The 13,852-nt window shown below is 34.9% G+C and overlaps 1 protein-coding gene across 6 annotated transcripts in view; it reads right to left on the bottom strand.

Moving 5' to 3' along the window:
• The window catches only part of LOC128221069 (uncharacterized), a 63,511-nt gene extending 61,567 nt beyond the window's left edge, over positions 1–1,944 (bottom strand). For 2 of the 6 annotated variants that reach the window (XM_052929508.1, XM_052929511.1), the window contains exon 1: positions 1,801–1,944. The gene's annotated coding sequence lies outside the window, so the exon portion shown is untranslated. The remainder of the gene's footprint in view (positions 1–1,800) is intronic. The other 4 variants (XM_052929509.1, XM_052929512.1, XM_052929513.1 and 1 more) reach the window with 3 other exon arrangements.
• Between the last annotated feature and the right edge of the window lie 11,908 nt (positions 1,945–13,852).

The raw sequence follows: 13,852 nt of genomic DNA, 5'->3' as shown, positions 1-13,852 counted from the left end.
AGGTGCACGTACAAGTGCACGTGCACGTCGTGCTTCATGCAACATTTACCAGCACAGGAAGCTGTAAGTACAAGTGAACCTGCATGTCGTGCTTCAAATAACAATTACCTCCATGGAAAGCTACATGTACAAGTTCACGTGCACTTCGTGCTTCATGCAACATTTACCTGCACGGGAACCTATACGTACAAGTTCATGTGCACGTCTTCATTCACGGAACATTTACCTGCACGGGATGCTGCACGTTCAAGTTCACGTACACGTCGTGCTTCATGGAACATTTACCTGCACGAGAAGCTACACGTACAAGTTCACGTACACGTCGTGCTTCATGGAACATTTACCTGCACGGGATGCTACACGTACAAGTTCACGTACACGTCGTGCTTCATGGAACATATACCTGCACGGGAAGCTACACGTACAAGTTCACGTACACGTCGTGTTTCATGCAACATTTACCTGCACGGGAAGCTATACGTACAAGTTCACGTACACGTCGTGCTTCATGGAACATTTACCTGCACGGGATGCTACACGTACAAGTTCACGTACACGTCGTGCTTCATGGAACATTTACCTGCACGGGAAGCTTTACGTACAAGTTCACGTACACGTCGTGCTTCATGGAACATTTACCTGCACGGGATGCTACACGTACAAGTTCACGTACACGTCGTGCTTCATGGAACATATACCTGCACGGGAAGCTACACGTACAAGTTCACGTACACGTCGTGTTTCATGGAACATTTACCTGCACGGGAAGCTATACGTACAAGTTCACGTATACGTCGTGCTTCATGGAACATTTACCTGCATGGGATGCTACACGTACAAGTTCACGTACACGTCGTGCTTCATGGAACATTTACCTGCACGGGAAGCTATACGTACAAGTTCACGTACACGTCGTGCTTCATGCAACATTTACCTGCACGGGATGCTACACGTACAAGTTCACGTACACGTCGTGCTTCATGGAACATATACCTGCACGGGAAGCTACACGTACAAGTTCACGTACACGTCGTGATTCATGGAACATTTACATGCATGGAACGCTACACGTACAAGTTTACGTGCACGTCGTGTTTCATGCAATATTTTCCTGCACGGGAAGCTACACGTACAAGTTCACGTGCACGTCGTGTTTAATGCAACCTTTACCTGCACGGGAAGCTACACGTACAAGTTCACGTGTACGTCGTGTTTAATGGAACATTTACCTGCAATGAAAGCTACACGTACAAGTTCACGTACACGTCGTGTTTCGCATCCTCTTTAAACCGAAAAATTACTTCAGGCTCGGCCTTCAACTGTGTATCTGATATCATCGTGTACATAATACATGTAACATCTGTTAGCACGAAGCGTATCAAATTCTTAAAGTTTCACAAATCGAGGTATATATTTTGATCATCATTTTTGGAAAAAAAAGTTAACATTAATGGCTTCAGAAAAATGTCGTCTAATAAAACATATTGCTGTTTTATATTTAAGTTATATGCCACGACGTTAATGAGCATGATATTATTTTCTTTTTAAATCAGACATTTTGTAACCAAGATGTTGATGGTCAGGTCATTAGTAAATATATAACTAAGTTTGAAAATTAAAAACATATATATTTCATTTCTCATCATGTAAAACAAACATAAGACTAAACTTAACTTATGTCACTCACATTTTATTTACGTATGGATGTTTACATGTTTTAAATTGATAGATTGAAAGTTCGTATTATACTAGTTTAGTATTAAAATAACATGTCAATAGTAAGAAAACATTCGTACGTACGTATATATACCTATAAACTAATTCTAATCCTCTTGTATCCTTCAAATGAATAAGAGAAATCAAAATGCGTTCATCACGTTCATCATGTGTTCAGTCGATTTTCCGGAAATAAAGGTAAGATGCAGTATAAGTGATACTTGGGAAATATCGGGGATTTCCCTTGTAGATTAGGCCGTACTTGATAAACTTGATCGCTGTAAGCTATCTGAAGCCTTAACGTTCTATTGGATATTTCATATGACAGTGAGATAATACTGTCACATCAATACAACCGAACGAGATGCACAAGAGTCACCAGAGGTTTTTCAAAACGTGCTATACCAGTTTAGATCAAATACAATCAGAGAAAGTTTGAATGTTGAATACTAGTAATTACACCGAATGGATTAAATATGTAATGTAGCAACCCAGATGAGCCAAAACATATCAGCTGTGTGGAGTACTATATTGGTACAAAAGGGATACACATTATAAGACTAAGTCTGCCACTCTGGTTTCTTACTATATCTGTTTCCTTCCATTCTACATATATTAGAATAAGAATTAGAAAATTGTAGAGAATAAAAAAACAGCAAACAAAAACATGTGCATGCATCGAAAAAACATCCTGCAATGTTTCTAAACAGTGGTTTGACAATGACATATTTTAAACACATTTCTTGGAGAAATATCTAACTGATTTGCGTAATTGAACACAGACTTGGAGAAAGAGACGGCCATGTACTCGACGTCGTAAAGTAACGGACTAGCAGGGGGACCCACACCCCGGACGTCTTCACAATTGACATTCGAAAGCTTTTCAGAACCTGCGTTACGCTAAAGCAAATGTAATCAATGAATTTAGAGTCATACGGTGTATATGGTCGATAATGAAGATACCCATTGCGATCTTGAATCATGCGACTGTGTGCACTGCTAGCTCCATTGGTTGACATACTGTCTAGCGCTCCAAGGATCCTCGTTTCAGCATTACATTGGCCATACTTTATACCCCCAAGTGCACGTAACAGATTACAGAAGTGGACGATAAATGACTGGTATGGCACGGAATACTGGTCTGGTCCCATAACGTTTATATTCGAGATTAAGCATCGACATTTTAAAGAGTGGATGAATGCAGTATCCAATAGTTTGAAGGCAGCAATTTATGCAGCTAGCTTAGCTCGTAGAGTTATTGCCTTGTAGTATGGGTATCCCCGTTTCGAGGGTCACCTTCTGCAAACACCATTGTACCCAACTTTACATTTTACGGTACCAAAATAACATGGTTATTGCCAAGTATGACTCTAAGAGGATGTCTGGTCCAATAAAAAGTATCAAAAATGTTAAGCCCGAGAACGTTTAAAAGGGAAAGAGTGTAATATCATAGCAAAGTTGGTAAGAGAGCTATGGTCTAGTGCTCAAGGGGCCGTGAGTTCAGGTCATACATCGGCCAGACAATTTCCTTTAATGCCTTAAATGTTATTTAATAATAGATACGCATCATCCCGATTGTTCTATCCTACAATGTTTATAAAACAAAATCTGAATACTAAACAGGCTATACAGATGTTGTCAAACACCTGTTTTGTATATCGGCGATAAGATAGACATAATGCCTGTCTTAAGTTATTTATATACAATACATAAACACTTGTAATAACAACTGTCATTGGTGCTTCCGAAGCACACACATTGATTTGATTATAAACTTTAAAGCTGCACTCCCACATTTTACCGTTTTTACAACTTGTTTAATTGTTTGTCAGTGATAAACCAGTGATAAAAGACTGAAAATATATGACTGAAACCGTTACTAACAGTTTAAGAAATATTCCTTAAACGATTCTTGAACTTTAATATAAAACATACAATCTAATGCGTTATCAGCAGTCTTATATGACTGGGTTACATGCATTTTCGCAAAGATTGGCTCGTTTCTCGACAAAAAAAATGAAGTTGTCAAAATATTCGTTCTATGAGAGTGCAGCTTTAACACGGCTTATTTTGATATGATAATCACCATTTTAAGGAAGTAAAAGATGTCTTACCTTGATCGTGCATTGAAAAAAATACCTGAGGAGGAAGTTATCTCCTGGTTAACAAAATAAAACATCTCATTTTGATGATCTTGTTTACATTAAGACCAAATAAAGTTTGTTTTGTGCAATATGGATTTATCGTATGAGTATTTATTATCATACATGATATTTATATCAGATTTAACAGTCGGAAACCCATGGCAAATGGCAGTCTGCTTTCAACCTGCATATTAAGGATTACGATTCATCGTAGACGTATGTCTCCATCTTTAACATATGTGAAAAGAAAGTTTTACCAATTCGTTTTTTAACATTAGATGTTTCGTATTATTACTTGTACTTGAACCTGTACGAGTAATTTGCGGTGCAAGAGAAGCTGCAGTAAAATTATTCATTGTTCGGTGCTCTCGACTTTATTGCTCACCCTTGATTTAGCCCCATATGTACCCTTCAAAAGGCAAAGAGTGATAGCTTCGAATTGGTGAGGGTCAACATATGTCTGTATTAATGTCTGGAGGTCAGTTACGGCATTGTCTGACCCTATCTTAAATATTGTTTTTGGATTAGAACACCTTTTCTTATGATCTGTCTATAATTGTAGGACAGCCTTTTGCTAAACTATAAATTCCCAACTTACATAAAATTTAAATTCGCATGGTAATAACTCTACGTATCGTTAATACGCAAACACGCATTTCATACATTATAAACGAAAGTATGGTAAACTATAAGAAAACAAGTCAGTGCTATCTCACAGTCAGTAATATCTCAAATATGGATTTTAACTGTCAGTCGTTTGCAAAGAAGACAATGATTTATTCAAAAGCAAGTTGCTCAACTTTTGTTTTAAAAAATCTTTGTGTATATAAAGCAATTGTCCTTCAATCGATTGGGATTATTTACTTTCTAAATAAACAAATGAACGAACGCGGCTTATGCATACACAAAACGAAAGTAGTGGAAATGAATATACTTATTACATCGAACTACGTCTCGAACTTGAGTAAGATTGTCGTTTAAATGAAAACACCGATTGATCATACTTGTAAAAGTGCTTCTACCTATTTTTGACAAAACGTTTCTGAATCATTCACTTTTGCGACGTTAATTAGAAACTCCGTATACAGTACACATATGGAAAGAGAAAGTAGTTTGAAAGTTAAGAATAATCTTATATTAAGTTGATTTACTTTTTTATTTCCAAAGAAAACTCGGATTAAGTCCATCAAAAACATATTAGGCAATCGAGGACGGGGTGCTACTAGAATAGATTTGGGGGGACAGGTACAACACATATTCACATTTATATTTCCGCCATCTTGAAATGAGCAAACTATTAGCAGACGAAGTATTTCAAATCACAGCGCAGACCTAGTCATAAACATTTGGTAGGACGCTTAGTATTAAACCTTCCTGTTAAAACATCCAGATTTTTCAATAAATCAAAATGTACACGTATTTCTGCAATTTCTTTCTTACCTTTTTAAAAAAATAAATAATAATACACTATACAAATTGTTTTCGAGTGAAGCACAGAAACAAATGCTCTTCTTGATTTTAAAGTAATGTACAAAACCCAATGTCCTTGTCTAACAGTGCGCTGATGCACGTTCTCATCTTAAGCTCCTAAGCAACCAAATTACTCGTCAAAGCGGTCTTTAATTTCAGTATTTACCTGTGACCTTCATACCTAAACAAGATACTAAATGTTATTCAAAACTGCTTTCGTCTGCCGTATAACGCTATTTAAACCCTCAATGTTTCTTCGCGTTATGTTGTATGCTTAAAACCAATACTATAACCTCGACTGTGCTGTCTAAAACAAGCGCTTGTGCAATTTAAAGCATGTATATTATTCATGTTATTCTTTGACGAATAATTTCGAATAGCTTCAGTTTATACACCCGTTGTACGGTGTAGGGTTAATTGTTAAACTGTGTAACAATATGTGAAATATAACATACTAGTTTATATAGTTAACATACATGAAACATGACAAACATTCATTCTAACTTTCGTTATTTTATCATTAACATTGCTCGGTTAGAATTCAATTTACTTAATGTAATATCTGACCTTTCCCTGTCCATTATGAAGGTCATATAGAAGGTAATATATTATGGGCTAAAGCCAAACTGGTTGTGGTTCGTTCTATGTCCGAGTGTGCACAAGAAACAGACTGTGTTTTAAAAACAATACTATTCAATCAACAACATTAGTTGTTATATAATATGTTTTAGAATATGTTTATCTCATTCAATATTAAAGTGCTTATTAGATCGTAATAACAAACGACTAATGATATGAATAACATTCCATGCTAATATAATACAGTTATGGTAACAACACCAAAATATGCATGACATCAACTGCTACGTATCATACACTTACAAGGTTCAGAACTGAATGTTCTCACTAATATATTATCGACTCTCAACCCTGGTGTCGCTATACCCGGTTACTATGATTACGATTGCAAACAATTATAAAAAACAGTCAAACACATGCAAAGGGCTTTCTTAATTACTGGTGAAATTTTGAAATACTGAAAAATATTCTAATTTAACATACAAAAAAGCACAACCAATAGAGCACATTGCAATTAAAAGAATGACTCCTTAGAATTAATTTAATACATACCTTACAAGGAAATGCTCTATGGAAATGACTTAAGAACTCAGTTGAAACCAAAGAACTAAAATGCGCCAAAACCCTGCAGATTGCTATTCTCACAACATCAAAAATCAATCAGGGGAAGCAGACAACACGACATATTAGTAATGCAACAGACAACACTTTTAGAAAATGTTGAAATATTAATAGGTCTAAACTTATAACGATAATTGTATTGCATTATTAGTGAGCAAATAAATGGATAAATAAATATGATTTTATAAATTATTGATAATTTGTAAATATAAATAATTTTCCGAAAGAGAAACATTAGATTATTATCATGGCCTTTCTTAATACAATGCGTCGGCTTGAGGGTTTAGTCGAAATTTTCTTGCATTTCATTTAGAAGCAAGTTATTTTGCATCTATTGATATTAAGATCATATTGAGTTAGTATTGTGCACTATGGATTTATCGAATATATGCGTTTTCGTTCAACACTATTTAACAAACAGTAGCATTTATATTTCGTAGCCATATTTATTTCACATTGAATCATTGGAAGAAAATGGAGTTGGCTATTAGTATTTAACCTGCATAGAAAAAATAACGATCCGTCATTATCAATCAATTTAAAGGCCTGCATTTATAATATAAAGAAACATATCTGAAATAAATGTTTTACTAATTATTTAAGTAACAATAAAGATTACAAAATGCTACTGTTAGTTGTACTTTTACATATAATATCCCTTTCAAGTAAATGTTGCTCTTATACATAACATTTCCTTAAGATCGTGTAGCACCATTTCCTTTCACAATGCAAGATCCTAAGCAAATATGTATGACATAAATGACCTTGATATCGACTTCTTGTTTTAAACTTGCACAATGAGCACATACCTGAATTACGTAGAATCATTTTGAATCACAAGTCCTTTACAACATTTCTAATCAATGAATTCTAATGCATTTGACACTTAAAGTAATTGGTGAACACCAATAAATAACAACGATAACATTAAATGTATTGTAATTGGAATGATACATTGTAACTGCTGAGATCTATTTGTTCAATATCATAAAAAATGTTGGTAGAAGGTTCCACAAGGAACCCAAATAAAGCATTCCAAGTCCTAGGGTTAAGGTTAGGCTAAATCTAACTATGTTTAAAGTATTGTGGTTAAGGTTTATTTGGTTATTCGAAGTCTTTAGATTTAGGTTAGATTTAACCCAACTACGTTCAAAGTCCTTGGGTAAAGGCTTTGTTAAATCCAGCTCCTTGTACTTGTGTTAGGGTAAGGTTAAATCAAACTACATTCAAGGTCCTCGGGTAGACGAATGTAGGGAATCGGTTTGAGTAAACGTAAGGTACCTTTCACACCCACCTTTGAACTTTGGAAGGCCCTTAAATCCATTACTTTTAATGTCCTTTTCTTAAGGTAGGATTTACACCAGGTACGTCCAGAGTCCTTGGGTAAAGCTAATGTTATATTCAACTATGTCCAAAGTCATTGGGTTCAGGTGAGGTTAAACCCAACAATATTCATGGACAATGCGTTAGGGTAATGATTAAACCATCAACATTACAAGTCTGAACAGTTTCTGTACAAGATGCAAACCCTTTAGGTCGGGTATATTTTAAAAAAAACATTAGGTTATCGAGCAATTTTCCGAGGTCAGCTCCTGAGGTGTCAAACTCCGTTTCCAAACATAAAATAGGGATTTGAAAGACAAGAAAGGCAAGATGAGTGAAGATGTTTTGATGAAGATGTTTTGATGAAGATGCTAATAAGCAAAATGTTTGATCGAGGTTGGAAACTAACACTGTCATAATGTGTTAATGATGAAAGATGAAACACTGTCGTAAATCAGGGTTTAAACTTTCAAACCTAGTATGTGTTTACAACTTCGCATTTTAGATCAAGCTTTCGAAATAAATCTCTCGTATGTGGGAGAATATTCCTGCCTCATTTCTGCATGAAAAGCTTTAAATCGATATTCTGAAAAGCGCTAGTTAGAGTTGATCGATATTTAGTTAAACATTCCCTTTAAATCCAGGAGCATTCGCTCGTCATTGATAAAACGAGAACTATCTTATTGAGATTTAGCATTTCGAATTTCTTTTAAAAGTAAGTCTACATACATGTTTTCTACTTTCGGATATTTTGCTTTAGCCGTCTTTTCCCGGCCATTTGATTTAATCGAAATTAAACAAACCGTCGGTCAGCACACAATAAATTTAAGAGAAAATAATTCGTGTAGACTTGTTTTGAATACATTCTGAGCCTCCTAGATATGTTTGACTTATGACTTTGATAAAAAGAGTAGGTATCGCGTAAACGCTTCGACAGAGCATGCACTTATAGTATGACGTGATGTCTTTTAAAAGCGACTGCGCAGTAAATGTGTATGTATTAAGTCCACTGGTAACATTTACGCCTGCGCGAATGTCAATATACAATAGCGGAAAAAGAGTGCATACGGGACTTTGAAAACACATACGATAAATAAAAGGAGATTATATTGTGAACTCAACCGAGAAACAGGCATGTAAGTTTGGTTTAATACGTACGATTCAATGTTTATTTAATATTTTATAACAATTATACTTGCATTGCAAGTCAAAAACACTTCATGGTTATCATATAACTTATGTTTCTTCTCTAAAAGTAATAATTGGATATCTTGGTGTGGATATAATGTTTGGTTTTTGTCACTAATCGTATTAAAATGTTGGCAATGCAAACAGTTTTGCTGTCTATATAAACATAAGGATACGTATTCAATCCATGAATGTATAATGCGTGATAAATCTTCTCTTTTGGCGATATAGTACAGACCCTAGAGGTATTTGTGTGCATTTTTTGTCCAGAGCGTTTCTTGGTATATTTGTTTCGGGGGGATCTCTGAAATTCATTTTTAGCGAGGGTGGACAGCTGGCATCCCCCAGGTTACCATATTTATCACGACAACAGCCAAGATGGCCGCCGTTTTCTTAGCCCATTGCTAGTCTTTCAGTATTTATCATAAATATTTAACATAAACTTTTATTGAAATAAGTGTTTGAAGTAAGTTATGAACATATGCCCAGCTTTCTAACACACTGACCATTAAGGTCAGCAAAGGTCAAGGTCAAGGTCATTTCAAGGACGAAATGTGAAAAAGTGTTAAAATATCAGTTATTTACCTCAAATTGTCTTTAATAATTTACAAATTATTTTTAAATCTTCCATTCAAAGTGCATAGTTTTGTAACAAATAATTAATTCCTATCATAGTAACCCAAAAGAGGACCAACATCTGGTATGTAAGACACTAAGTAGTTTGAACTAGAGTTGTATATGCGTTTGTTTGGCTCCAATTGGCTTTTATGGTTCCAGCATGTGGTATGCAAGACTCTTAGTTGTCTGAACTAGAGTTATATTTGTGTTTTTTTGGCTCTATTGTGTTTTTATGGTGCAAACATGTGGTATGTAAGACACCTAGTAATCTGAACTAGAGTTGCATATTTGTTTTTGGTTGGCTCTAAATGTCTTTTATTGTGCCAACATGTAGTATATAAGACACTGAGTAGTCTGAACTAGAGTTGTTTATGTGTTCGTTAGGCTCTAAATGGCTTTTATGGTGCCAACATGGGGTATGAAAGACTATGAGTAGTCTGGACTATATTTGTATATGTGTTTGTTTCGCTTTAAATGGCTTTTATGGTGCTAACATGTGGTATGTAAGACACCCAGTAATCTGAACTAAAGTTGCATATTTGTTTGTTTGGCGATTAAGGGGCGTTATGGTTGTCAACATGTGGTCTATTTGGCACTGTGTAGGCTTTACTAGAGCTTGACATTATATGAGTTTTATTGGAGCTACAATGAGATTTACTAGGCACTAAATTTACTTCGATATAACCTTTTGTGGATGGATTTGCTTGGCACTAAATAGTATCCAATATAGCGAAAATGTGGTTCATTTAATTCTTCATCGGCTCGAAAGACTCCCATAAATGACATGTTTAACACAAAACTAAGTAATAAAATGTTTATTGAATGCAAGGTAGACTTGAACAGAGGCAATCGTTGATGACTGCGTGGTCGATTAGACTCGGTTGTAGACAAAATGTGATTGATTAGGCTCTGAGTTGGCCTTGGAAGAACCTTTCTGGGGTTTTAATAATGAGTAGGCTTGACTGAACAAACTAGAAGGGAGTATTGAGCTCTTAAAAAGTTGTTGAGTACCCATTGTATCTGAAAAAGACAATTTGGAATTGGCTTGGCACTTCGAAGGCACTCGTATGCTTAGGTAGACACATTTAATGGTTTGCTAAACACGTATACATTTAACATGAGCCAAAATACATTGGGGTTGTTAGTTCTAAACTATTTACAGACTAGGTCGGTAAAGAACTGGATAAACTTGAACAGTGGTTGACTTTCGGCTGAATGGACTTATGTGAATTTTACACAAATAGTATACATGTAGTTTGTTAAGCACTGAATGAGGTAAAGTGTGGTATATTGCGATTAATCTGATTTTATGTTAAGTTTGATATGGAAAAAGAGATAATATATAATTCGAAATGCTCTTTGCTTTTAATTATGTTTTGATTTTTTTCAAATGAAATCCAGTCAAGCATAATGATGTTATAAATAACACAGTTGATATTGTTTATATTCGCATTTTAAAATTCAAATGACCATTTCGACCTTGATTTAGAATTGCTTGGTTTTGTATATCATATTATGAAGTTCATTACAAAACAGTTATCCTCTATTCATTAAGATGCATATTTTAAACAGTTACAATGTCATATTAAAGCCTCTTTGGAGCAGCCTGCTTTTGGTTACATGTATTAGGATCTGACCACGCCTAGCTGCCTTGTTTTAACAAAAATTTAAAATGGTTCACTGTTAAACTTAAGAGCCCATTACATTTCTACAACATATTGTGAAATTAAATTCAAATTAATTTTATACATTTTTTTTACCTTTAATGACCATGAAGAAGTCAGTAGTGTATGCTAACAAAAATCACATTGTATAAAAGATACATCCCGTTAGGTTGCACTTTTGATTGTCACCCTGTAAGGCTAACAAAATTTGTTATAGCAACCTTTCGACAACCTTCGGTACGTTTTATTGGCATTGGAAAGCTACACTCTCACAGATTTATCGTTTTGACAACTTTTTTTTATTTTTTTTCTTTGAATTAGCCAATGTCTGCGTAAATATCTGGAAAACAGTGATATGAGACTGCTGACAAAAGATCAATTGTCAGTTTATCATAACAAAATGATGCGTTATGGCTTAAAGCGTAACTAACGTTTTAAGAAAAATGAAATTTCCAGCAGTTAACCAAGGCATTGATGCCAAAATGAGCCGATTTTAGGACATTTTTATATTAAAAAGTGTCGAATCTGACAATCTGTAAGAGTGTAGCTTTAAGAAATCATCTGAAAAGTCGACCCTTAAATATTTTTTTTTAAATGAGGGAACATACAATTTACATTCCTGCCACAAAAAAATAAATAAACGTAAATTATTTTCAAATTTTGAGGTATTTTTCATACTTCAACCTTGAAGGACATTGACTTTGACCTTGAAGTGGTCAATGGTACGTGTCAATTTGAAATTCATTATAGGAGAAGTAATATATCCATGTGAATATTCACCCCTATATGTTATTGATTATTGCCGCATTCCAATATAATGTTTTAACTGAAATTGCAAGTTATGGCAGCCATCTTGGGCGCCATCTTGGATTCATCGATCCTCACCACGTGTTTGCAATAAATCATACCACCTCCATATACTTGAGACTTTGCCAAACATTTGGGTATATACCATTGCTTGTTTTACTTTCGTTTCCAGTCTTCCCCAATTCCACTGATTTTCACTAATCTATTAATGCCAATACAGGTGGTGTTTAACCATTAAAGGACCACCACAGTAATTTATTCTTAAGTAAAATGCTTTATACATGATACATGGCCACAGATCATTCATTTATAAGAATTTAAAGTATTGATGTATACACATAAATCAAATCATTTAATTGCCAAAAAACTCAAATGAATATTGTTTGTTGATTAAAATTACAATTAGAAATTGTTCAGAAAAGTCGATATAGGTAGGTGGTACGTAATGGTCTGGTGTATCTTACCAGAATATCTAATGCGGTTCTCGTTTGGATTATAATGATGGGAATTGATAACATATTATTTAAATATGCTCTTTAAATGCAATATTGCATTAGTTTGCAAATGATTAAAAACAATTTGAGGTAAATAACTGATATTTTAGCACTTTTTCACATTTCGACCTTGAAATGACCTTGACCTTGACCTTTGCTGACCTTGATGGTCAGTGTGTTAGAAAGCTTAGCATATGTACATAACATACTTCAAACATTTAAGTCAATATAAGTTTATGTTAAATAGTTATGATAAATACTGTAAGACTAGCCATGGGCTGAGAAAACGGCGGCCATCTTGGCTGTTGTCGTGGTTACCATGGTAACCTGGGGGATGCTAGCTGTCCACCCTCGCAAAAAATGAACTTCAGACATCCCCCGACACAAATATACAAAGAAACACTCTGGACAAAAAATGCACACAAATACCTCAAGGGACTAGACTACTATTGATTTCGCCGACAGACTAATGGTTCAAATCCTTCGTCTGAAACTGTGAATGAAAAATATCCATTTTAGAATATACAGACATTCCTTGTATATGTACAGTTATCCACTAATGAGGAGCAAGTACAGTTATTTACTAATGAGGTTCATGTACAGGTATTTACTAATGAGGTTCATGTACAGGTATTGACTGATTAGGTGCATGTACAGGTATTGACTGATTAGGTGCATGTACAGGTATTGACTGGTGAGGTACATGTACAGGTATTGACTGATGTGGTACATGTACAGGTATTGACTGATTAGGTGCATGTACAGGTATTGACTGGTGAGGTACATGTACAGGTATTGACTGGTGAGGTACATGTACAGGTATTGACTGATTAGGTGCATGTACAGGTATTGACTGATTAGGTGCATGTACAGGTATTGACTGATTAGGTGCATGTACAGTTTTTGTCTCTAAAGGTTAATGTACAGTTACATACTAATGACATGTACAATTATTAACTGATGAGGCATATGTACATTACTAATGATGTGCATGTACAGTTATTGTCTGATGAAGTGCATGTACAATTATTGTCTGATGAAGTGCATGTACAGTTATTTACTAATGATGTGCATGTAAAGTTATTGTCTGATGAGGTGCATGTACAGTCATTTGCTGAGGACATATATGTAATAATTAACTGATGAGGTATATGAACAGTTATTTACTAATGGCGTGCATGTACAATTGTTTACTAATGCGGTACATGTACAGTTATTTACTGATGAG

This window comes from Mya arenaria, chromosome 16 (genome assembly GCF_026914265.1).
Source record: "Mya arenaria isolate MELC-2E11 chromosome 16, ASM2691426v1".
Lineage (NCBI taxonomy): Eukaryota > Metazoa > Mollusca > Bivalvia > Myida > Myidae > Mya > Mya arenaria.
This window is presented reverse-complemented; position numbering and strand designations above follow the sequence as displayed.